The sequence below is a fragment of the Electrona antarctica genome, assembly GCF_951216825.1.
Source record: "Electrona antarctica genome assembly, chromosome: 5".
NCBI lineage: Eukaryota > Metazoa > Chordata > Actinopteri > Myctophiformes > Myctophidae > Electrona > Electrona antarctica.
Window position 1 is genome coordinate 26,339,019 of NC_136810.1, and position 23,686 is coordinate 26,362,704.

The window sequence follows — 23,686 nt, forward strand, 5'->3', positions numbered from 1 at the left end:
CATTTGCCTTTAAGAGCTCGTATTTTGTGAGTGAGAGAAGAGAGAGAGAGAGAGTGTGTGTGTGTGTGTGTGTGTGTGTGTGTGTGTGTGTGTGTGTGTGTGTGTGTGTGTGTGTGTGTGTGTGTGTGTGTGCGCGCGCACACATGCGTGCGTACGTGCGTGCGTGCTTGTGTGTGTGTGTGTGTGTGTGTGTGTGCGCGCGTGCGTGTGTGCGTGCGTGCACACGGATTAAAGTGAAAATAGGCCCTGGCCCCTGTGCACAAAATCGAAAGGCCCCCCAACCCAATTTGTTTTTTTAAGGGTTCTGCACATGGCTTTTCAACTGCCTGTAGCAGCCTAAAAGGCAAGGCAGACAGGAATTCAAGTGAATGTATTGGATGAAGCCCAAAATGAACTTTACTCAGGTAGGCTATGTAGTTTGTTGCTGTCTTCCTAGCCTGTGTTATTAAAGAAAAACAGGCGACGATGGCGAAAATTGTCGATCGAAAATTGGCCAATTGGATAAAGTGCCCGTTTTCAAGATGTTTTGGCCATTATCTCTGGAACGGAAAGTCCATCATGCTCAATGCAAAGCGTGACTTTGAGGACATTCTGAATCCAAGGGCCCCCATTGGCTCAGGGCCTGTAGGCTTACTCCTGTGCATGTGCACATTTGGCACAACGTAATTCGTCCATGCGTGCGTGCGTGCGTGCGTGCGTGCGTGCGTGCAGTAATCCTAGTATATTCATTCACAATCAAGATGTTTTTGCACGTAATTATGTTACAATGCAACATTAACCCAGCAATCTTCTGTTGCAAGATAATCTACAAATTTGCACTGTTCTAAAATAATGATATGGTCTGCGTGACAGCCATTGTAGGTTCTGGCAACAATCCAGCCGGCTAGCTGCTATCTTCATTCCATACATATCCATCTACAATGGAGGAATTATAAGCACAGGACAAAAATACAAGAATAGGTTGCACATAGCAGGGGTGTGTTGAAGTGGGCACGCCTCTGCATTATTCACAACAACTTAGACTGTTACTGGCAGCTATAAGTGCATGCACACTCATGGGATGAATAAGTAATGGATGCAATTTCTTCTTGCAGAAGAAAAAAGCCACCTGCTTTACTTACTACTACTGCTGCAGCAGCAGCGCCATTTTATTATTTTTTAACCAGTAAAAAACTCTCTTTTACAAGTGTGAACTGGCCAAGAGAAGAGGCAAATAATATTACACAGCTCTGCCAGTACCAACAAATACAGGACAACATTTAGGACAGACAAATAACATTTGTAAGCTCCCACTACCTAGGAAGCTCAAGGAAAGAACAGAAATATCTAATAAGATGACCAATAAAACTGATAAGGATAGGACTATAGAGCAGACATTTCCTATACGTTGAAGCAGGAGCAGTGTCTGGGAAATGTGCCCATGACAAACCTTTTAAAACTCACTAGGGGAATCACAGAAGCCAGTTTGAGTCTGGTAGGTTTGTAGGTCATTCCAAGACCAAGGCCCGAAGAGCGAGATGCTTTTTTCATTTGATTGTGGTACTGGGTACGACATAGCATTTGATCTGAGATTGAGAGAGTTTTGGACAAGCTCGAATTCATACTGAGAATGGCTTTGTATTGTTTATAAGTGAGTACCAGTGTAGCAACCTGTGAGACTTTAAGGAGGACCATAGTACAATGATGAGTCCAGGCCAGGGAATTGGTAAGGAATAATGTTGAGGAACAGGCAAAGCGATAGACGGTATATCGCCATAATCGAGCTGTGACAGGAAGAGGCCTGTGACCAGCTTTTTGTAAGAAGCAATGGAAAATACTTCATTCTATTGACCTTGTGCAGACCGCGGCCATCTTGCCAGCACGGTGCTAACTAGATGCAATTTCCCATTGACAGCCCATTCATCCAAACAGAAAAGTCCTATCTGATTGTATTAAACAACGTCAAACCCACCAACATTGCAGCTGTGCAAAAAGCTTGAATTTTCCTCTTTCTATCTGCAAAGTGTTAAAATCCACTGTAGACTTGTTATGAGCAACTTCCTGTCAAGAGTGAGGTGATTTTTTTCCCTAAGTATTGGAGTTTTGAAGCACTCGTTTTTAGTAAAGCAACCTCCTGTTGCCTCCTGCATTATATCCATCCATCCATCTTCAACCGCTTTTCCGTAGTTGGGTCGCGGGGGCAACAGCTCCACCAGAGAGCTCCAGACTTCCATCTCCAGAGCAACATTAGTGACTTCCTCCTGGGGGATCCGGATCCCGAGACGTTCCAAGGCCAGTGAGTTGATGTGTTTCCTCCAACTGCGCCTTGGTCTTCCCCGGGGTCTCCTCCCAGTGGAACATGCCTCGAGGACCTCCCTAGGGAGACGCCCGAGAGGCATCCTAACCAGATGCCCGAACCAATAAACTGGCTCCTTTCCAGGCGAAGAAGCAGCGACTCTACTCCAGTAACTCCAGTAACTGAGTAAATACCGTACTGTACTGTGTGTCAGTTGAGACACAGACAAGGGCGGACTGACAAGTACCGTACTGTTCTGAGGATTTGTACTTGAGTATTCAATTTTTTGATACTTTATACTCTCTCACTTTCCTCCACTGATCTTTCCTCTTCTGTTCTCTCTGCTCTCCCTGCCCCTGAATCCTTTGCTCTTCTATCCCCTGATACCGCAACAGATCTTCTTTTCTCTACTCTATCCTCTTCTCTCGACCATCTCTGTCCCCTCACCACCAGGCCTGCACGCCAAACTCCACCTGCCCCCTGGTTGTCGGACTCAGTGCGGACTGAGAGACGGAGCCTGAGAGCGGCTGAGCGCAAATGGAGAAAGGGCAACCTCCCGGAGGACCTTCTCACCTTCCAATCTCTCATTTCTACTTTTTCCTCCTCTCTATCAGCTGCTAAAGCTGCTTTTTTCTGCACTAAAATTCAGGCTTCTGCTTCCAACCCTAAAAAACTCTTTGAAACTTTCTCCTCTCTCCTACAACCACCACCCCCTCCTCCCTCCTCGTCCCTCCTCCCTGACGATTTCGCCAACTTCTTTGACAAGAAGGTGAACGATATCCGATCCTCCTTCCCTCCTCCCCCGGCTGGTGCCCTGCGCACTGCCCACACCCGTCTGCCTGCCACCCCCCCCCTCTCTACCTTCATCTACTCCTCTTCCCCCCCCCATCCCCTCTCTATCCCACTTCTCTCCCCTCTCCCCTAACGAGGTCCTTCTCCTTGTTACCTCTAGTCGCCCCACCTCATGCTCTCTGGACCCGGTCCCATCCACTCTGTTGCAGTCTATTGCACCTGAACTTCTTCCCTTCTTAACCCACCTTATTAACACCTCTCTGACATCTGGCTACTTTCCCTCTACTTTCAAGACTGCCAGAGTCACCCCCCTCCTGAAGAAACCGACACTTGACCCCTCTGAGATCAAGAACTACAGACCGGTTTCCCTTCTATCCTTCCTATCTAAAACTCTCGAACGTGCTGTCTTTAAACAACTGTCCTCCTATCTCCACCAGAACAACCTCCTGGACTCCAACCAGTCTGGTTTCAAAGTGGGTCACTCGACAGAGACTGCCCTGCTGGCAGTGACGGAGTCGCTCCATGCCGCTAGAGCGAACTCTCTCTCCTCCGTCCTGATACTCCTGGACCTGTCTGCAGCGTTCGACACGGTGAACCATCAGATCCTCCTCTCCACCCTCGAGGGGATGGGTGTCTCAGGCTCTGCACTCTCCCTGTTTGCATCCTACCTGACGGGTCGCTCCTACCAGGTGATGCTGAGAGGGTCTGTGTCAGAACCACACAGGCTCACAACTGGGGTTCCCCAAGGCTCGGTTCTGGGTCCTCTTCTTTTCTCTCTCTACACTACATCTCTGGGTGCTGTCATCCACTCCCATGGCTTTTCCTACCACTGCTATGCCGATGACACCCAGCTGATCCTCTCATTCCCCCCCTCTGATACCCAAGTGGAGGCACGCATTGCTGCTTGTCTGGCTGACATCTCGGCGTGGATGTCGACAAACCACCTGAAGCTCAACCTGGACAAGACCGAGCTGATGTTCCTCCCGGGGAAGGGCTGTCCGCACCGAGACATGGCCATCACCATTGATAATGCTGTGGTGACCTCAACTCGGACTGCGAAAAATCTGGGTGTGACCCTGGACGATCAACTGACGTTCTCGGCAAACATCGCATCAGTGACAAGGTCCTGCAGATTCCTCCTCTACAACATCAGGAGGATTCGCCCCTTCCTCACGGAGAAGGCAGCCCAGGTGCTCATCCAGGCTCTCGTCATCTCCCGCCTGGACTACTGCAACTCCCTCCTTGCTGGTGCTCCGGCATCTGCCATCAGACCTCTGGAGCTTGTTCAGAAAGCTGCGGCTCGTCTGGTGTTCAACCGCCCCAAGTTCTCCCACACAACCATCCTTCTCCGTTCTCTACACTGGCTCCCCGTAGCGGCCCGCATCCAGTTCAAAACCCTGGTGTTAGCCTATAGGGCAGTGAAAGGAACAGCTCCTTCCTATCTCCGGGCTATGGTCGATGCCTACACCCCTGCCCGACCACTTCGGTCTGCCACCTCGGGGCGACTGATTGCCTCGTCACTCAAGGGTCCTTCTGGCCGATCCACACGGTCACGACTCTTTTCTGTTCTGGCCCCACAGTGGTGGAATGAACTCCCCACTGATGTTAGGACAGCAGAGTCACTGCCCATATTTCGCCGCAGGTTGAAAACCCACCTCTTCAGGAAACACTACCCTTCCTCTCTGCCTGACCTACTTGTTGTTAACTAGTTGTACGAACGTTTGTTTTCTATTGTTGTATTGTTTATTGGATCTTGTTTAGTCGATACACTTAATTGTTTTAGCTCATGCTCATTTGATTTAGCTATTTTGTCTCATCCGGTTAAGGAAATAGGTAGCTGATATATTGCACTTTTACCTTAGCGCTAGGTATACTCTTGGTTGCTTGTTTTTGCAGAAAATGCACTAAAGACTTCTGGTGATTAGTAGTTTTTGTTCCCTACCTATGTTGAATACACTTATTGTAAGTCGCTTTGGATAAAAGCGTCTGCTAAATGACTGTAATGTACTCTTACTCAAGTACATTTCCAATTCCAAGACAAAGGTTATCACATTTTTTGATACTTATTACTTTTACTCAAGTCAATTTCAAGGAAGGCTGTAGAGTACTTTTAGGTTGGCTGTTTTTAAGGGGCACTACCCCATCCAATGTCTGGCTATAAGACTGGCTTTCAGACATGATGTCATGTGGCAGCTAAGTCTATGGACTTTTAATGTTTGTCTTATTCAAGGGACACCGACCAAAAAACAGGCCCCAAAAATCAGCATGCATGCCCCCTGTGACGTCATGTGAAAGACACACCGGGCACCCCTCACTTCACACAAGTGTGATTTTTGTTTCTTCCCCACTTCTGCTCTCACACTAGCCGTGTCTGTGGCTTCCCCCTCCTCTCTCACACTAGCCGTGTCTGTGGCTTCCCCCTCCTCTCTCACACTAGCCGTGTCTGTGGCTTCCCCCTCCTCTCTCACCTAGCCGTGTCTGTGGCTTCCCCCTCCTCTCTCACCTAGCCGTGTCTGTGGCTTCCCCCTCCTCTCTCACACTAGCCGTGTCTGTTTGATTGATTGATTGAAGAATTTATTAACAGTTTGCAGAATTACAGTACATTTCAAGCACAAACTCAATACAAAGGCTGTTAACTGTGAGTGGACGACCCAATTAAGCATTACACTTGTTTCCAACAGGGTCCACCATGTTCAAATCATCAAAACATTTAGAGACGTACAAATAGACACTTCTATAGACAGAACAGGAATTCATCAAAAAGGAGGTAAAAAGGGAAAATAAATATATACAGTGAGGGGAAAAAAGGGGGGGGGGCGGGGGGGGGATTCAGATTTTACGGGGGCCAGTTTCGAATTGCAGCCATCCGTAGGTGCCCTTTGAGAGCGGTTTTGAAGGAGTCAAGGGATTTGCATGTCTTAATGACAGTTGGTAGGTGGCTTCCCCCTCCGCTCACCAAGGGCTTAACCCATTCTGGGCAGGAACCCCTTTTGGTGTTTTAAGCGTGATGTTATACTTTAGCTATTGGAAAATAGCAGATCTGCAAGCTCATAGCTCGAGCTTGTAAAGCGTGAAAATGTGGCGCAAATCTTTGAATAGATATTCTTTCAGAGCGAACGTTTGTAGCTCATATCTTTGCTTCTGGAGCATCCCTGGAACAACATATTTTCAGATGGGGGTCGGCGGCCAATTACATATATTTTTGGGGGTCCTTGACATGAAAATGTTTGAGAACGACTGACATAGAAACATGTATTATGTAAGATTGTCAAGATTTAGAAGACATTTGTAAAATCGTCCTCAGGTCTCTCACTCGGTGTTCAAACTGTTGTTTTTAAGAGGGGACGATCGGTGCAATCAATCTTACCTTTTTCTGTATTGTATAAAAAATCAGACCCTTTCTGAACTGAGTGGTGCTGTTGGGGTTAGGGATGTCAATAGTTACTTAATCGTTAATCAAGTAATCGCCGTTAAGAAAATAGCCAATTAAACTTATAGTTAATAGTTATTAATGAATAGTTAAAAGTGAATAATTAATCGCAATTAATTGAAAAGTCTGCGGTTCTATCATTGAGTGGTTTTCTGTGAATGTAATGCTGTCTGCGTGTGCGCGTGGCCAAGAAGGAATGCCCATACTGTACAAGCATGCCAGCCAGCCAGCCAGCCAGCCAGGGACACACATTGCTGTGCATTGAAGTGGCTGCACCACTCAAAAAGGAAAGTATAATCCTGTTATACTAAGATGTATATCGTAGTTCTACAAGCAAGCACATCAGTGCATGCAGTGCAGATGGTTTCAGGGTTACTTCTCTGAAACAAGAGTTACAAGGTCCTATAAAATAGTAGTAGTAGTAGTAGTAGTAGGCTAGTAGTAGTAGTGTTGTTGTAGTAGTAGTAGTAGTAGTAGTAGTAGTAGTAGTAGTAGTAGTAGTGTAGTAGTAGTAGTAGTAGTAGTAGTAGTAGTAGTAGGCTAGTAGTAGTAGTGTTGTAGTAGTAGTAGTAGTAGTAGTAGTAGTAGTGTAGTAGTAGTAGTAGTAGTAGTAGTAGTTGCGAACGCAATGAGCATTTACTATGAGACCCAGCAGAGGAAAAAAAAGCTCTGTGTGTATGTGTATGATGTGTGTCAGACTGCCACAACAGCTGCGTTCGCTTCCCGCGTTCACGCGTCTTACTTGTAGTAGTAGTAGTAGTAGTAGTAGTAGTAGTGTAGTAGTAGTAGTAGTAGTAGTAGTAGTAGTAGTAGTAGTAGTAGTAGTAGTAGTAGTAGTAGTAGTAGTAGTAGTGTAGTAGTAGTAGTAGTAGTAGTAGTAGTAGTAGTAGTTCCCCCCATGATGAATTCCTGTTCTGTTCTTTGTCTATATAGAAGTGTCTATTTGTACGTCTCTAAATGTTTTGATGAATTGAACATGGTGGACCCTCTTGTAAACAAGTGTAATGCTTAATTGGGTCGTCCACTCACAGTTAACAGCCTTTGTATTGAGTTTGTGCTTGAAATGTACTGTAATTCTGCAAACTGTTAATAAATATTTCAATCAATCAATCAAAGTAGTAGTAGTAGTAGTATAGTAGAAGTTGGCTAGTATAGTAGTAGTAGTAATACCGGTATGTTTATTATATTATCAGTACAATCAATCAATTGTGCTGGTGAGCACTTGCAATACCCTGACGGCCCACCAGTGGGCCTCGGAACAGCTTCTAGACTCCAGAAGAAAACCAACGAATGGATGGACAGTTTGGACACCCAGTCCCATCCAAGCAACATGTGGCCACAGGGGGCGCTGTAAACCCTGTAGTGTAGTAGTAGTAGTAAAGCCCAGAGCCCAGCATGGACATACATAACAGTCAGCGTTCATTCCATTGAAGAGACACAGAGATGATGACGGAACTTCTCTGATTCCTTTCCTTCCAGCCAGTCTGCTCTCTGTGTCTGTGTGTCTGTCTGCTGGCCCACAGCCTCGCTGTCTGTCCGTCTGTCCCCTGCCTTCATTCCACGGTCTATCGTAGTATCATGGACGGAGTGTAACGGACTGACTGAGAGAAGGAGAAGACATGTCTCCACTGCGCTGAATACAACAAGAGGAAGCTCTCCAAACAACCGCTGCATGCACAGCAGCAGCAGCAGCAGCCCTCCACACGGAGTAAGTTTATATCTGCGGATATTCCTTTCTTATACGAGCAACAGGGAAGAAAAACACATTACAGCCTGGAGAATAATGTCGCTCCCACGCGGCTTTTTTCTTTTAGTTCTCGAGAATTGCCTTTCTTTTCTTTCACGCGCTAGCCCGGGCTAGCGAGGCTAACGCTAACTGAAGTATATAGGGCTGGCACTTTAATGTGATTTCTGTTTTGTTTTTATTTTTTCCTTTTTTTTGTTTGTTCGTGTCCCCCCTCCAGTGTCTCTCTCTCTCTCTCTCACACACACACACACACACACACACACACACACACAGTGACACACACACACAGTGACACACACACACACACACACACACACACACACACACACACACACACACACACACACGCACGCGCGGGTGGGAACTGGTGTCCCCGTTCTGGTAGACACACTTATTAGGCTACGTATGTATTGTGTGTTATTTTATGTATTATGATGAGTTAGTTTATCAACGTTATAGGGGCTCCTACACCGTAATAGCAACCTGTGTCTAATATTAGCCAGTCAGCTAAAACGGGATGAGGCTGAGGATGCCTGCCACATGTTTTGACTGTCACTTGTTTGCATGGCAACCATTATCCATTAGCCGTGTGTGTGTGTGTGTGTGTGTGTGTGTGTGTGTTTGATTGATTCAATCAATCAATGCATGGCAACCATTATCCATTAGCCGTGTGTGTATGTGTGTGTGTGTGTGTGTGTGTGTGTGTGTGTGTGTGTGTGTGTGTGCGTGTGTGTGTGCGTGTGTCGGTTGTGACACAGACAAGGGCGGACCGAATCTGTGCGTGCATGATGCTCTTTTTATGGATGATATATTTATTAATCTTGCTGCCTGGGGTTGTTACAGTTGGTTTATCAATGTGATGATCATTAACTCACGAGGACGGAATCGATCGCCGATGTAACACGCTAGTTTTTAAGAAGATACAGTCCCAGTCAGGCTGCATAACCCATGATTAATTAATACCCAGAGTCAAAGCCAGTGGTCATAATAACAGTGTAGTTACATTACAACACATAGGTAACAGGAGAGGTGGGCACCTCAGTGTTAAATTGGCTAATATTGTTTATGCAAAATGTAAAAAAAAAAAAAAAAAAGAAGAAAGAAAGTAAAGTATACATGAGTAGGACATGCTTAAACATTGGACAATCTGATATTTCTACAAATTGCTACAAAACCTGCACATCCATGCAGTGGATTTTGGGGCATAAATAACAACAAAGAAGTTTAAGGATATAATTAAGTCTGATCATCATAATGATGTATCAGGCATGTTCACATCATGAATAATGCAAGAAAAGCAATCTGCAAGCTGCTTAGATTGGCTAGTCCCAGCAAAAGTATAGTTAATGTAGCATCCCAATCATTTCACCACTTTATCCTTTTTTTATTTTAGCATTTTGGCTATTTAAAAAAATAGAAGATAGTAGATCTGCGAACGCACTGTGCGCTGAAAGCTAATAGCAGTAGGCTAGTATACGTCTGCTATTTAAATTTTTGAAAATCTTCTCTTCTGCATGGGGTCCCTGGCTGGCACAACACCTTTTCAGATGGGGGGGGACACATATCAATTTGGGTATCCTTGACACGAAAAGCTCTGAGAACTATATGCACTGGACTGGACTGGTGGTTAATTTACTGCCTCTGACTGCATGCATGGTGACCTATAGCCTGCAGCCTGACTGGCTGACTGTCTATATGGAGGCTGCAGACAAACAGTTCAATGTCAAACCCATGCAGTGCAGGGCCAAGCCGGGCCACGTCTGCAACGTGACAATCCCCGCTGTTGATGTTGTGGAAGCCAGAGGTGTAACCTTTCCCTCCATGTGTTCATAGTCAACACGTGATGGTTGTCAACAAGCCTTTGAGGTGCACACACCTCTCATCTATTGTAGAAGATGTACACACACAGACAAAATGCTTACACAGGTGATTAACTTTACAGCGGCACTATGCTATACTACTTTCCTTTTCTACCCTGGATTTGAGTGTGAAGCGCTGAAATGTTTACCATTGAGATAATGGAGCCTGTCTGCTTGCTCAGGGGAGGGGATACATTGAATCTTGGCCATCAGGTCAATATTCGTGTCAGATCCTGTGTCTAGGTGAGACAATAGAAGAACAGGGAGACAGACTTATATATTGTATTAACATACAGATTGGACAAAATAGGGGGAAAAAGTCACATAGTGACACAGCTTTAACCACTTGAACCCCCATCAATCATTCATAATTCTGAATCTGGAGGGGGGAACATTAGCAAAAAATAGCCAATCTACAAGCTTGTTGTTTATTTTTTGTGAAGAGATTTGGTGTAGACTGAAAAGTAGCCTATTAGAAACAGAGACAACTGGGATCCACGTCTATCAGCGGTTAATAGAAGGCGCAAATGTAATGATATCCTACAGTATGCTGATTACGCCAGTGATGAAATCTGCAGGTTTGAATCATTCCATTTGGACCAGAGATGAATCTGCTCGTTTCCAGAGAGACAAATATAAGAGTTTTAATGTAGTTTATCTTTCCGAGATGAAACGTGCAGCCTCAGCGTTAATATTTCCATTTGTAACTCTGAGAACAATTCGTCTCAGTCGACTCGAGTGGAAACCTCCTAATGTCTGAGGTTGCTGTTACTTGATCCAGGATTCAAATTCAAAAGCATCAAAAGTATCAGACCGACTAGGTCGAAACTCGAAACACGTCGCTTGGCGGCGCATTTCGAGCTTGTGGATCTGCTACTTTCGATGCTTTCGTGTGACACTGTAGTTAGTATGATCAACGAGGACGTTACTTTACGTAAAAACGCAAAAAGCTAGAACATGCAGATAAGAGGTTTCTTCCCGACAGTGACGAAATGTAATGTGCCCTCAGAGTTAAGTTGACGCTTAAGATTTGAAAGTGTGTTGTTGAAACCAGCACAAATGGAAATGATTAGCTACAACTGACATGTCAGGTGAGAGGTGACATTTTGGTAAATTGCAGCTTAATGAGAAAAGAGAAGCATAACAATGTCTCTCTTGTTGCCTCCTCCCTCCCTCACGCCCTTTCCCCCCTCTGGTTTCGTTCTGCCAAGGTATGTTTTTCTTTGCTTGGTTGTCTATTCCACACTGGTTCTCAAACTTTTTCATGTGATGGAAAATAGATGATACAAGCTCGAAGTGATGCACTGTGAGCTTGTAGATCTGCTATTTTTAAATAGCCAACATGTAAATGGATAATGTGGTTAAAAGGATTGTGATGCTATGTTAATACTGTTGCTATTACTTTTGCTGACCAGCTCAGTGGACTTGTGGTTAGAGTGTCCGTCCTGAGACTGGGAGGTCGGGGCTGGGGTTCAATCCCCGGCTGGGTCATACCAAAGACTCTAAAAATGGGACCCAGTGCCTCCCTCAGCATCAAGGCTTGGATTTGGGGGTAAGTCCCTGTGACATACTAGCGTCATGTCCAGGGGGTGTACTTGTACATCAAGCTGCCTCATGCTACAGAAACAGGATATAGGCTCCTGCCCTATGGGCCCCATGGCCTGGCAAGGCTACTTACTTACTTCTTTTGCTGAGGACCCCCTGGAACCCCTCCAAGGAGGTAACCGGAATGTTATGTGTAGGAATAAGGTTAGGTTTAGGCATAGTTTTACTGAGGTTATGTTTAGGAATAAGGTTAGGTAATTTAGGCATAGTTTTACTGCGGTTATATTTAGGTTAGGTTAGGTTTAGGCATAGCTTTACTGAGATTACGTTTAGGAGGTGGCGACTGTTCTGAGGTCGCCAGACTTGACCCGGGCGAAGGTGTTTTGGGGGCGAGGGTCCTTGTACTTTGACAACCACTGGTCTATCTATTCCTTTCCCAACACACCTTTCTTTATCTGGAGTTTGGAGTGCTGCTGTAGCTGCTCTGCCTATGCAGAACATTCAGAGAGGGGCTGCAGTTCTCTTCTGGCTCGCAATTTTGACACAAAAAAAACAGTAGAGAGATGCTACTATAGTCCAACAAGGCATTACACCTCTGCTGCCCGAAAGCCCATAAAACAGATGCCCGGGACCTTGCAAATAGGCCAATCGATCCGTCAGAGAGCAGACATATTATTTAGTGTATCCCCCATTCTATTATGTGGATTGTTGACTCCTTAGTGCCTTTTGCAGGTTTTATTATAGCTTGTCTTTTCCTTTTCATGAAACAGATTTTATCTTCTTAAACCAAGTGACCTGCTGTTAATACTTTCAGTAGAGTTCGGTGCGAGTTAGCTCAATTTGGGTCATCGAGGCTTATTGGTATTGATTAGAGGCTTGTGGTGGATCTGATCTCATTCTCTCAGCAATCTGCTGAGAGAATGAATGCTGTGATAGAATCTGCCCGGTGCTAATCCCAGCGGTGGACAAAGTAGACAATATATTGACTTGAGTACTGTACTCTTAAGTACATTATCTTTACTTTACTTGAGTATTTGTATATTTTTGACACTCTCAGTCCTCTACATATTACAAACAATGTTGTACATTTGTGGGACTCCACTACATTTCTAGGAATGGAAAAAGCGCACATTACATTATGAATTAATAGCCACTTACATGGGTCGACAGGCACTTTCCTTTCCCATTGGGCAAGTATAGGTCATGTTCTACTGGCCAAAAGGCCATGCTCACATGCCCGAAAAGTAAATGTGAATTACCGTTCATATTAACATCTATATCAACATTCTTTTGACTCGAGAATTCTGGTTCTGTGGGATATGGACATACCTTTTATGCCAAATATCTCAATAGCTATACAATATGACTTATATTAAATTCCACAGACATCTTGTGTTGTGTTTATAGCAAACTAAATACAGTTACTTACCCACTCAAATGTACTTGCCAGTTGGGCAAGTTTGCTTTCAGGTTCCACTTGCCCCAACGTTTTATTTACTTGCCACAGGCAGTCGGGCAACCGTTAAGTCAACCCCTGCTTAAGCCCTATTTCAAATATAGTGAAGCCGTTCTACAAGTTCTAGTTCTACACAACATGTCAGAGTAATGAGCTTGTATATCTCTGTCGGGTGGAAACCTCATGAATCCAATACTGTTACTGGAAACCTCGTAAGTCCAATGCTGTTGTACTGTTGTACTGTCAGGATTCAAATTCTAAAACGGCAATTCAGTCAGACAACTCACGAATAGATTTACCAATATTTATTACAGAATGAGTAATGAGTGTGCATATGATATTAGACTTGGCGTTCGGCTCTGCTGGATTTCTCCCTGCTCGGCACGAAAGGGAGATAGATATACAATAACCCCCCATGGGGAACATAAATAGCAGAGCCCACCGGTGGTGCTGGGGTGGAGGTGGGAAAAAACATCATACAACCAGGGACCATATGCAGAGGAAGGCAGGAGGAGCATGCAGACTGGTGAGCTTAAGTAGCCCGCCCAATTGGTCAGCTGACTGCCACATCAGCGAATGACATGAGGGTCTTGCACACACTGAATACACCCACATAGTAATGCAGCATGTTAACCCCTTGAGTATAGTATGCGCCTTGAGCATGGCATTAACTCCCTTGAGTGTGACTGACTGAACTAACTCCGCAAGCTACGTCTCATTTCAGTCAGACAACTCACGAATAGATTTACCAATATTTATTACAGAATGAGTAATGAGTGTGCATATGATATTAGACTTGGCGTTCGGCTCTGCTGGATTTCTCCCTGCTCGGCATGGTTAAGCAATAACACAGAATATAAAGAGCAGGGAGATAGATATACAATAACCCCCCCAACACACATACTTTCGGTGAACTCTCACCGTTGATCCGGGCAGGTGACCCACTATGGATACACAGTGACGAAATGCAAATATGCATTGCTGGAACCTGCCGGATATGCTAACCCCCCCAACAAAGCAGAACCGGAACACCCTACGGGAATACTCAACCGATACACATCCGTGCAGATGTCCCACTGAGAATAGTGACGAAATGCAAGCTATGCATTTCTGGATTTTGCACGGATATTTTAACTTTTACGTGAGCTATGTGTAGCCATGACTGCACGCCGAGCCGTGAGGCTTACCTCTTGGGAAAAATAATGTGTGGGGCCCCGGCCGATACCCCTTTTTTTTTTTTCTTTTTTTTTTTTTTTTCTCCCAGCATGAGAGACAACCATCTGGGATCGGCTGGGGCATACTAACCTTAAGCTTAAGCTGAAAAAGGCCTGCTTGGCTGCGCTCGCCGATAGGCCATTCCTCTATTGCCACTATAGAGGAATATTCTATGCTGCTTTCGCAGGGCTTACGCGCGTGTAGTGCAACCATTCACCGTTACGCCGACGTCCTCAGCAAGAGGAACGCCACCGGCCCTCTGTCAGCAAGAGGAACGCCACCGGCCAGCAAGAGAACGCAGGAGAACGCAAGAGAACGCAAGAGAACGCAGGAGAACGCAGGAGAACGCAGGAGAACGCAGGAGAACGCAAGAGAACGCCACCGGCCCTCTGTCAGCAAGAGGAACGCCACCGGCCCTCTGTCAGCAAGAGGAACGCCACCGGCACTTTGTCAGCAAGAGGAACGCCACCGGCCCTCTGTCAGCAAGAGGAACGCCACCGGCACTTTGTCAGCAAGAGGAACGCCACCGGCCCTCTGTCAGCAAGAGGAACGCCACCGGCACTTTGTCAGCAAGAGGAACGCCACCGGCCCGCTGTTTCAGAGCCGCTATAAACATAAGGATATTCTAATTAACGAGAGCTAAGTGTAGCTATGACTGCATGCCGCAGCCGTGCGGCTTACCTGAACTATTTCACAGGGCTTACATGTAGTGCGACCATTGACCGTTACCCCAACGTTAATCTAAAGCCAAAATGAGGAAACCACCATTACCCCGGTGTAGAGGAACACTGTAGAGGAACATCTACTGAGCCATTTGGTCATTAGCTTGTGACATGCCACCAATGAACTACCCCCAGCGACCACCGTATATGCAAGGTAATAAGATTACCATTCCTGATCAGATACAGCACTTGCATTCATTACATCCTGAATCAACACTGAAAGCTCTTCTGATTAGATGCACATAATGATTCATGGGCAGCTGAGGACCGTGGCCTGAGTTTCGGTTGGCGACTGCCGCATCGGCGTGGCAGTAGAATCAGGAGTAGCGAGGAAATGAGCTGAGAAGACCGATAGCCATGGCTTAGGCAGGGCTCACGCCACCTTACGGAGTCCAGAACGCAGCCAAAGCAGGTTTCCCAATGCAGAACTGAAAGACACAAGCAGAGACAGAGTTACTTATACTTCCTCCTGACTGAATGATTAAAAGAGTAAATAGTGGATCCTAAGCACGGATCGGAAACAGAGATCATGCTGAGGGTCAAGATCAGCAGAAGAGACTTCCCACACCACACGAGCCTGATAAGCCGTTTAAAGAGAGATACCGATATTTAAAGAGAAAGCCTTAGATCTTAATCCTAGACTATTTAGACACCCAAGTGATAGAGGCCCTTTATGAATTAACTTACATGAGCGGCATATGCTCTTCATGAGGCCTTTGAGCAATTGAATATGAGCTTAAAATAAGCTTGAGTCGTGCAGACCCGAGAACTATTCAAGACCACCCTCGTCCAGAACTGGGATGAGATACACTACTATGTCCCATACAAGCAATCTATGATCATGCTGCAGAATCAGCAGCACTGCACATGGGTGATGGTGATGGACTTACTTCTTTGCCAGATACTAGAACCATCACTTTCGAAGAAAACCCAACCGGCCAAGGCGGCCAACACCGGCTGAAGAAGCATTGGTGAATCTCCTGACTGAGCGACCTTAGGACGTCTGAGATTTGTGCTGAAAGAAAGCTTAGGGCCAAAAGAACATCTGAGGGTCATGAACCTGTTGAACAAATGAGCCGCAGATAATAGATAAAACATGATATGCTTTGAGAGAAGCAAGATATATGCCTGTCCTGTATAGCCACTTATTTTTATTAATACATGTATTACTTTATTTAACATAACACTAAACAGCTTCTTTGAGGAAGCAATGACAATGGCTACAGATAATTGACAACATTGATGCCACTAACTATGAATTTATTACTGCATTAATTTAGATTGCCATCCAATGCCATTAGTAGCAATAACTAAGATGAGCGGAAAAACAAGCCTTGCTGAGTCATGAGGCCCGGGGGTAGGAGCCCAACTCTTGATCCAGAAGTGTGAGGCGGATTGATGTACACGTACAGCCCCTGGACGTGACACTAGAATGACGCAGGGACTTACTCCATTACGACCGTTGATGCCGAGTGCCGAGGATCGGAGGAGGCACTGGGTTCCCATTTTTCCGGAGTCTTTGGTATGACCCAGCCGGTGATCGAGCCACAACCTCCCAGTCTCGGGGCAGACTCGTCTAGCCGCGAGGCCCCTGGGCTGGTACCAGAACGTGAAGGCTTACAACAAGATTAGAAGTAGCTACCAAGCAGCCACAAGAAAATCGGCCCCATCCCTACTAACTGCAACGTTAAATAGATTAACAACGAGATATACTGGCCATCTTGCACAACTATAGACTACTTTAACATAAACGTTTAATGAGCACCATGAGCCAAAAGTGTTTCCAGCATTGGATCCATCGTCCTGATGATGCAGTGCTGAATGAGGTCACACAACTAACCAGGGGCGGCCTTAGGAATCTGGAGGCTCGTTTCAAGACCAAATATGAGGCCTCCATAACCTATGACGGAATTATCCTGTTGATACGGGTGTATTGATACAATAGTTTGACTGTTCAATATTGCACGCAACCATTACTCTCGACAATGATGCAGCGACAACACCACCTCTCCTCATCCTGCTGTCCCTTCACGATAAGTGTCTCCCCTTTACCTCCCAATGCTGCACATTTACCCATGGTTATTAACAGGAAATAAGTGTAACTTAACATGTGGGAGAGAGTAAGGCAGCGAGTGAGCGAGAGAGAGGCCAAAGGTGGCGGGGGACACCCGACGGTCAGTCAGCGCTCGGAGGGCCCCTGAGGGTGGAGGCCTGTTTCGGTTGAAACTGGTGAAACATAGCAAAGGCCTCCTATGCAAGTTGCAACTAACCCAACTTATGCTATATCCACTGCGGATTTATAGACATTAAACGTCATCACTGTGATATTTGCCCAATGCTGTTACTCAATACTATAGCGGTACTGAGCAACGTCAAATCGATTACTGATCTGAATACAAACTGGCAGACTACATTTCCCAGGCTGCACAGGGGAAAACACAACCAATAGGTTGCACAAGCACTGCGACACGGAAGCCAAGCTTGCTGCGAACATAGACATATGTCTATGGCTGCCTTCCTTCGTCCCAGGTCCTCTCACGGATAAGTGATGAATTAATGCTTAGGAGTTTCACTTTAGAGCTCCTGGCAGTGGATGTTAGTTGTGCAGAAATGAAGCAATACAGCGAGCTGCTAGCCTACCACCTTTTGAAACATCTTCAGTCCCACAAAACAACTGCCATTACCTAATCCTACTCAAGGACTGATCAACAGAACATACAGTATGAATCTGAAACATTAAAGGTGACAATGAGCGATGGGACACACGGTGACAAGACGCTATATGTGTATATTGATCTGAACTTCTGACCTCAAGAGAGTGAGGAGGGTATGCGCGTGACATCATCATCAAACCAGGAAGTTATGCGGGAACGCCTACTGAGTGGCAGAAAACTACTTCTGGCCTTGACAGCCCATGCATCCAGACAGAAAAGTCCAATATGATTGCATTAAACGACGTTAAGCAACGTTAAACTCGCTTTGCCACTCAATTTGCCATTCACTTTATGCATGCGCATACCCTCTATACACTGGAGTGACTAGACCGACAGCTAGATATGCTTGAAGAGGCGGACGGAGGCAGCAGTTGTTAAGGCTTTTAACTCTTCTCCAAGACAGCTCAACCCGGATAGTGAAGCTGAGACATGATACAACGAAAAGAAAGCACTAATTAAATGATACCCATTGAGAAATACGTCCGAAAATAAACCGCTAGAAACAAATCTACAGATCTACAGCAGTAGACCGTAGGCTATGTCACTTGACATGACATTACTACAAATGCAATTTGCAATTTTAACCTACTTTAGAATGACACTGCACATAACTGAAATGGATTGAGATGAACTTTAAGATTAATAACTATGCCACATATGACTTGACAGTGTTAATGTTAACCAGGCATAAAACTGAAGCATAATAAATCACAGGGCAAAAGGGTGCTAGCTTTAGCATTAGTTTAGCATGAACAAACCCTCATGGCAATGAGGAAACCTCAACACTACATGGCTACAAAAGCACCAAACCTATATCAAGATTGCGAGTAAGGTAGTTACCTCACAGACAACACTTTCCAAAGCACATATAGAAAGTATTTTAAGGAATACTTTGGTAAGCAGAGTGTGACTGAAGTCTTGCTCCAAAATGAATGAACTGCTAGGAGACACAAACAGTCAGCTGAGTTGCCAGATCTTGAGAAAGAAAGCAACCAGGTGTAGAACCATCCTGTACCCGACTAGGACTCACCATGTGACAACTTAACTTACAATATATACCCTAATGACTACGACGACTTTGAAACAATACAGTTCATTGGCCAAGGTCATTTGGATCCATGACAGAACACCAGAACCGAACAATTTTACTGCAGAAACAAGCCCAACGTTGCTTATAAAAGCGGAGGTGGCAACCACTGCACATGAGTTGAGGACCCATCACTGAATGGGAGAAACACTGCACCTGGGCTGACTTGGCAAAACATTAGCAAAATGAAAACTTGGCTATAGAACACATACCATGTTACAATAGAAGCTGCAGCACTGACTGCGCATCTGGCTTAATTACCAAAACGGGCTATTATGAAGCTTGTTGAAGCCACATAGTAGAACTCAGCAGCATTAGCAGAATCCTATCAAACTCAATATTTTGCATACAACCTGCAGGCCCTTATCACAGCAAGGGCAGTAGCTGAGAAGCATAATTTAAGCAGAAGTAGCTGCACACACGGACAGCAATAGCAGCAGCAACAACCACGAGGAACAAAAAACATCACATACAACCAGGGACCATATGCAGAGGAAGGCAGGAGGAGCATGCAGACTGGTGAGCTTAAGTAGCCCGCCCAATTGGTCAGCTGACTGCCACATCAGCAAATGACATGAGGGTCTTGCACACACTGAATACACCCACATAGTAATGCAGCATGTTAACCCCTTGAGTATAGTATGCTCCTTGAGCATGGCATTAACTCCCTTGAGTGTGACTGACTGAACTAACTCCGCAAGCTACGTCTCATAAGTAGCAGATCTGCAAGCTCAGAACGCTTCACGCCACATTTCGAGATTGCAGATCCCCTCTGCTATTTTGATGCCTTTGTGTGATGCTGTGGTATATTGCTGTGGTAGATTGCAGATCCCCTCTGCTATTTTGATGCCTTCGTGTGATGCTGTGGTATGATCAAGTAGTAGTAAATGTTAAAATATGAAGGCTACAGGTCACGTGTAGTTGAGTCATATTTGAGCAGGTGTATCTCTATACTTGGACTCAAGCACTGGGGGTTGAGTACTTTGTCGACCAGTGACTAATCCGGCAGGCCGTTTTTAATGGTGTTGGCCCTTAAACCTATCAACTAAAGTTTTAATGCTGTTGGCCCTTGAACCTATTCATCTAAAGCTACAGGGGAGAGAGCGGATGGCGGGGGTGTGGGGGGGTGTGGGGGGGGGGGGGGGGTTATGGGCACCGTCCACAGCTTTACAGAGAGAAGGAAACAGTGTGCGAGTGAGTGTTTGGAAGACTGTTTGAAGGGCTGTCTGATAACTTAGGCTTGATTTAGGTTGACACTTTGATTGATTGATTGAATCATTGATTGACAGATTAAAAGTATAGTATGTAAGTAGCCCTGTGTTTACATAACAGAATATATCGATTTGTTTTCTTACCATTTATTTCTCTCTATAGCAGGCAGTTATCAGCAGCGAAACGCCACCATACCCCAGTGGCTGATACACTGCTGGTATAGAGAGAAATGATGGATACAAAATAAACTAGAAAAAGTGCCCTTCTGGGCACAGGTCTCCACCAGGAGGATAGGACTGTGTGAGATGTTTGGCAAAATGTTTAAGAGTAATATAAACATGTTTTTTTGTTTGTTTGTTGAGGAAATGCAGAGCCAGATCACTCATAGCATCTCTGAGGATAGAATTCTGGATGAGCAGGACATGTGCAGCATTTTGTACAAAACGGGCTACTCCTGAAAACTTTGGAAGGCAATCTTAGCCAATCATTGTAGAATCTGAGAAATCCAACAGGCTCGTCTTGATCACATGACTACAGAGATCATGTGTACCGATTTGCGTGAGATTTGGTTGAAATCTGTGCGACTAACATAAACAATTTGTTTTGCAGAAATCGGCCTCATGGTGGCGCTATAACCGGCAGATGTGGGGGGATGCAGGGAAAATGTTTTTCCATGGCCTCTAGGGAGTGCACATACACAGTGATGTAAATAGGGTGCGTTTTGCGTCCCAAAACGCACTTTATAGTTTTGGGCCGCAAACTCCGCTCAACCTGTGCGTCCCGTGGACGCAGAGGTTGAGCGGAGTACTCAGCACACAGTAATAATAATAATCCACGTGAGAAAAAAAATCGCGGGGGAAAAAAATGCGGACACGATCATTTTGCATGCCCGCATCCGACCTCATCCTATGTTATAAAAAATAAAATCCACGTAGGAATCGTTCTTGTAGAACCACTAGTCTGTAACAACATTGTCAACACAGCGCGCTGTGTGCCGCCATGTTGGCTCTGACTGAGCGCAGCCTCTAGACTAGAGCTGTTTAGAGACGGAGAGTGACGACAATGGAGTGATCAGTGACGCATGCAGCCCCACGAATAAGCAGTGAATGGAGATGTCGCAACTCTCTCAACTAAACGGCGCTGCCTCCGACAGAAATATTTAGGGGAACATGTTTTAGCGTGACAACCAGACCCGATTCAATGGGTAACACACATTGTGTAACACACGCCGATATTTTGACTAAGTATAATAATTGCAACTGCAAACAACTTTTGGTTGGTTTAAGCTATGTTAAATCCACTGTTGCCCACTATTAGTATTTCTTACTGAGTTGTGCCTGCTAATACTACTAGCCTACATTAAAATATACTGTATAGGCCTATTTGATATGTTTATATATTTTTTTATATAAAATAAATGTTTTATTATTATTATTTTTGAGTGGTGCAACCACTCCCTTACGGAGCTGTGTGTGGGTGGGTGGCTGGGTGTCTGGGTATGAGCACGAAAACAGCATGGTTGTTTTTCACCATCTGTGCGCAACCTAATGCACACACCAACACACACGCACGTATTAACTGTATGCTTTCGGGGGTGCCAGTACATACAGTACAGTAGAGGGGCCGCCACACGGTAACTCTGTCATTCTCAACCGTTTCGGACGCGACGCCGGAACCGGCCCGGCCCCCTGGGCGTGTTCCTGGGGGTCTGGAACATCACCCCCCCCCCCGCGAACCCCCACACGGAGTTGCATCCCCTCACTTCACACAGGTGTGATTTTTTGTGGGACTCATAAGAATTTTTTGGGACTCATTTGAATGACCACCTGTGCATCCCGGGACTCATTACATTGATAACCTATTTACATCACTGCATACATAAGTTGTATACAGATCAATGCAGTTATAGGTAAAACAGGAATTGGCCTTTTATAGCGCCACCGTGAGGCTGATTTGGGGGGGGAAATAGTGGCATGTCGTCCTCGGCCTAATGGAAATGTGTGTGTATAATTTCATGGAAATTGGACACTGTGTTTGTGATTTGTGGCATTTTGTTCGAAACGGACCAATCATGTGAGCTTTGGAAGCCAATCTTAGCCAATCAGGATGGAAGATGGGAAATTGTGCAGATCCGTGTTGATCACATGACTATGGAGATAGTGTATACCAAATTGTGTGATGTATGGATAAAATGTGTATGAGTTATCTACAGAAATGTGTTTTGCCTAAATCGGCCTCATGGTGGCGCTATAACAGACCGTTGAGGAATATTTGGGCCAGAGGTTCATCGTTGGCATCCAGGGAGTGTGTGTGCACAGTTTGGCATGGATCGGGCCAACGGTGCTGGAGATTAGCTGATAACGGACGGACGGACGGACGGAAGGACGGACGGAAGGACGGACGGACACACGGACGGAGTGCAAAACATACTCTCTCCCCATGCCTTCGGCCTGGTGGAGACAATAACATGCATTGTTTTCTTATGTTTTGTTGTTCTGTTCAATAGAAAGAGGTCAAATGAGATTCATAAAAGGAAAGATAATAAAAACAATAACATAAAAATAATAATAGAAACTTGCTTAGTCTTCTATTAGTGCAGTGGAGTCTGTACATACTGTACATAACTCCAGTACTTACTTACTGGGACACAACGTGAGAGTTTGACCAGTGCTGCTTTTCAGTAGGAAGCACCTGCAAGATGTCTCAACTTCCCTGCTGTGGCGTGATGAGCCATTCTTTTATGAATGCCCTACTTCATCATACTACAGCGTCACGAAAAAACATTAAAAATAGCAGCTCGGCAAGCTCAAGAGTTTTGCGCTCGTAGATATGCTACTTTTGTTGGTTGAATTTGAATCCTTGAAAAGTCACAGTTTTGGACATAGGTTTCCGCCCGACAGAGATGATATAAAACTCAAGTGGATGTACTGCACTTATACAGTACGTATCCAGGATGCCTTTGCTTTGCAGCTTTCAAAATCTGTCTGACTCATCAGGATCCTGGGTGGCTTGATTGTAGGCTTAAAATAACTGATATTTTTTAAAATCTCTAGTGGGAAAAATGAATGGGGTCTGGAACGATGGAACCTGAAAATGGCCACCACTGCTATGCCCAATTGGCATTATATTATTATCATTACTGATGACTACGTATCAAAAATGTCATTGTGCAAATATGAAGTTAAATGGTTATAGTAATAGTCATCCCGCAGTGTGGTCAGGTCACAATATGGATAATAAGTCCTAGTTGCTGCCCAGTAGTGTTCTAGTTCCCCCTGCAGCATCATGTGGGGGAATCTAGGGTAATTCTCTATTTTCTCTTCTCTTTCTGCCTCCAGAGAGGTTGCATTTTTAGCAGCCTTCTGTCGTGCCAATGTTCCTTTCTCTTTCTGTCGCAGGGTTGTTTTTATCCCTTTCCCCAGTTTTTTCCCGGGTTATTTAAGGCTGGCCTTTTTGTCTAAAAGCAGCTTCCTCTCCCACACGGACCGTCTTTCTCCCTCAGAGTGAGTGAGAGCGAGAGAGAAACACTTTGCTGTGAATAACATAGATAAAAACGCACATTAACGACCAGATCACAATCTTGAAAACCTTTTTTGAAGACTTGTGATCTAAGCTGTGTTCTGAAATGCCTT

The 23,686-nt window shown here is 45.2% G+C and overlaps 1 protein-coding gene across 1 annotated transcript in view; it reads left to right on the forward strand.

Moving 5' to 3' along the window:
- Positions 1–7,947: 7,947 nt before the first annotated feature.
- osbpl5 (oxysterol binding protein-like 5) overlaps positions 7,948–23,686 on the forward strand; it is a 158,577-nt gene continuing 142,838 nt past the window's right edge. Inside the window, exon 1 of the mRNA XM_079500442.1 lies at positions 7,948–8,205. The gene's annotated coding sequence lies outside the window, so the exon portion shown is untranslated. The remainder of the gene's footprint in view (positions 8,206–23,686) is intronic.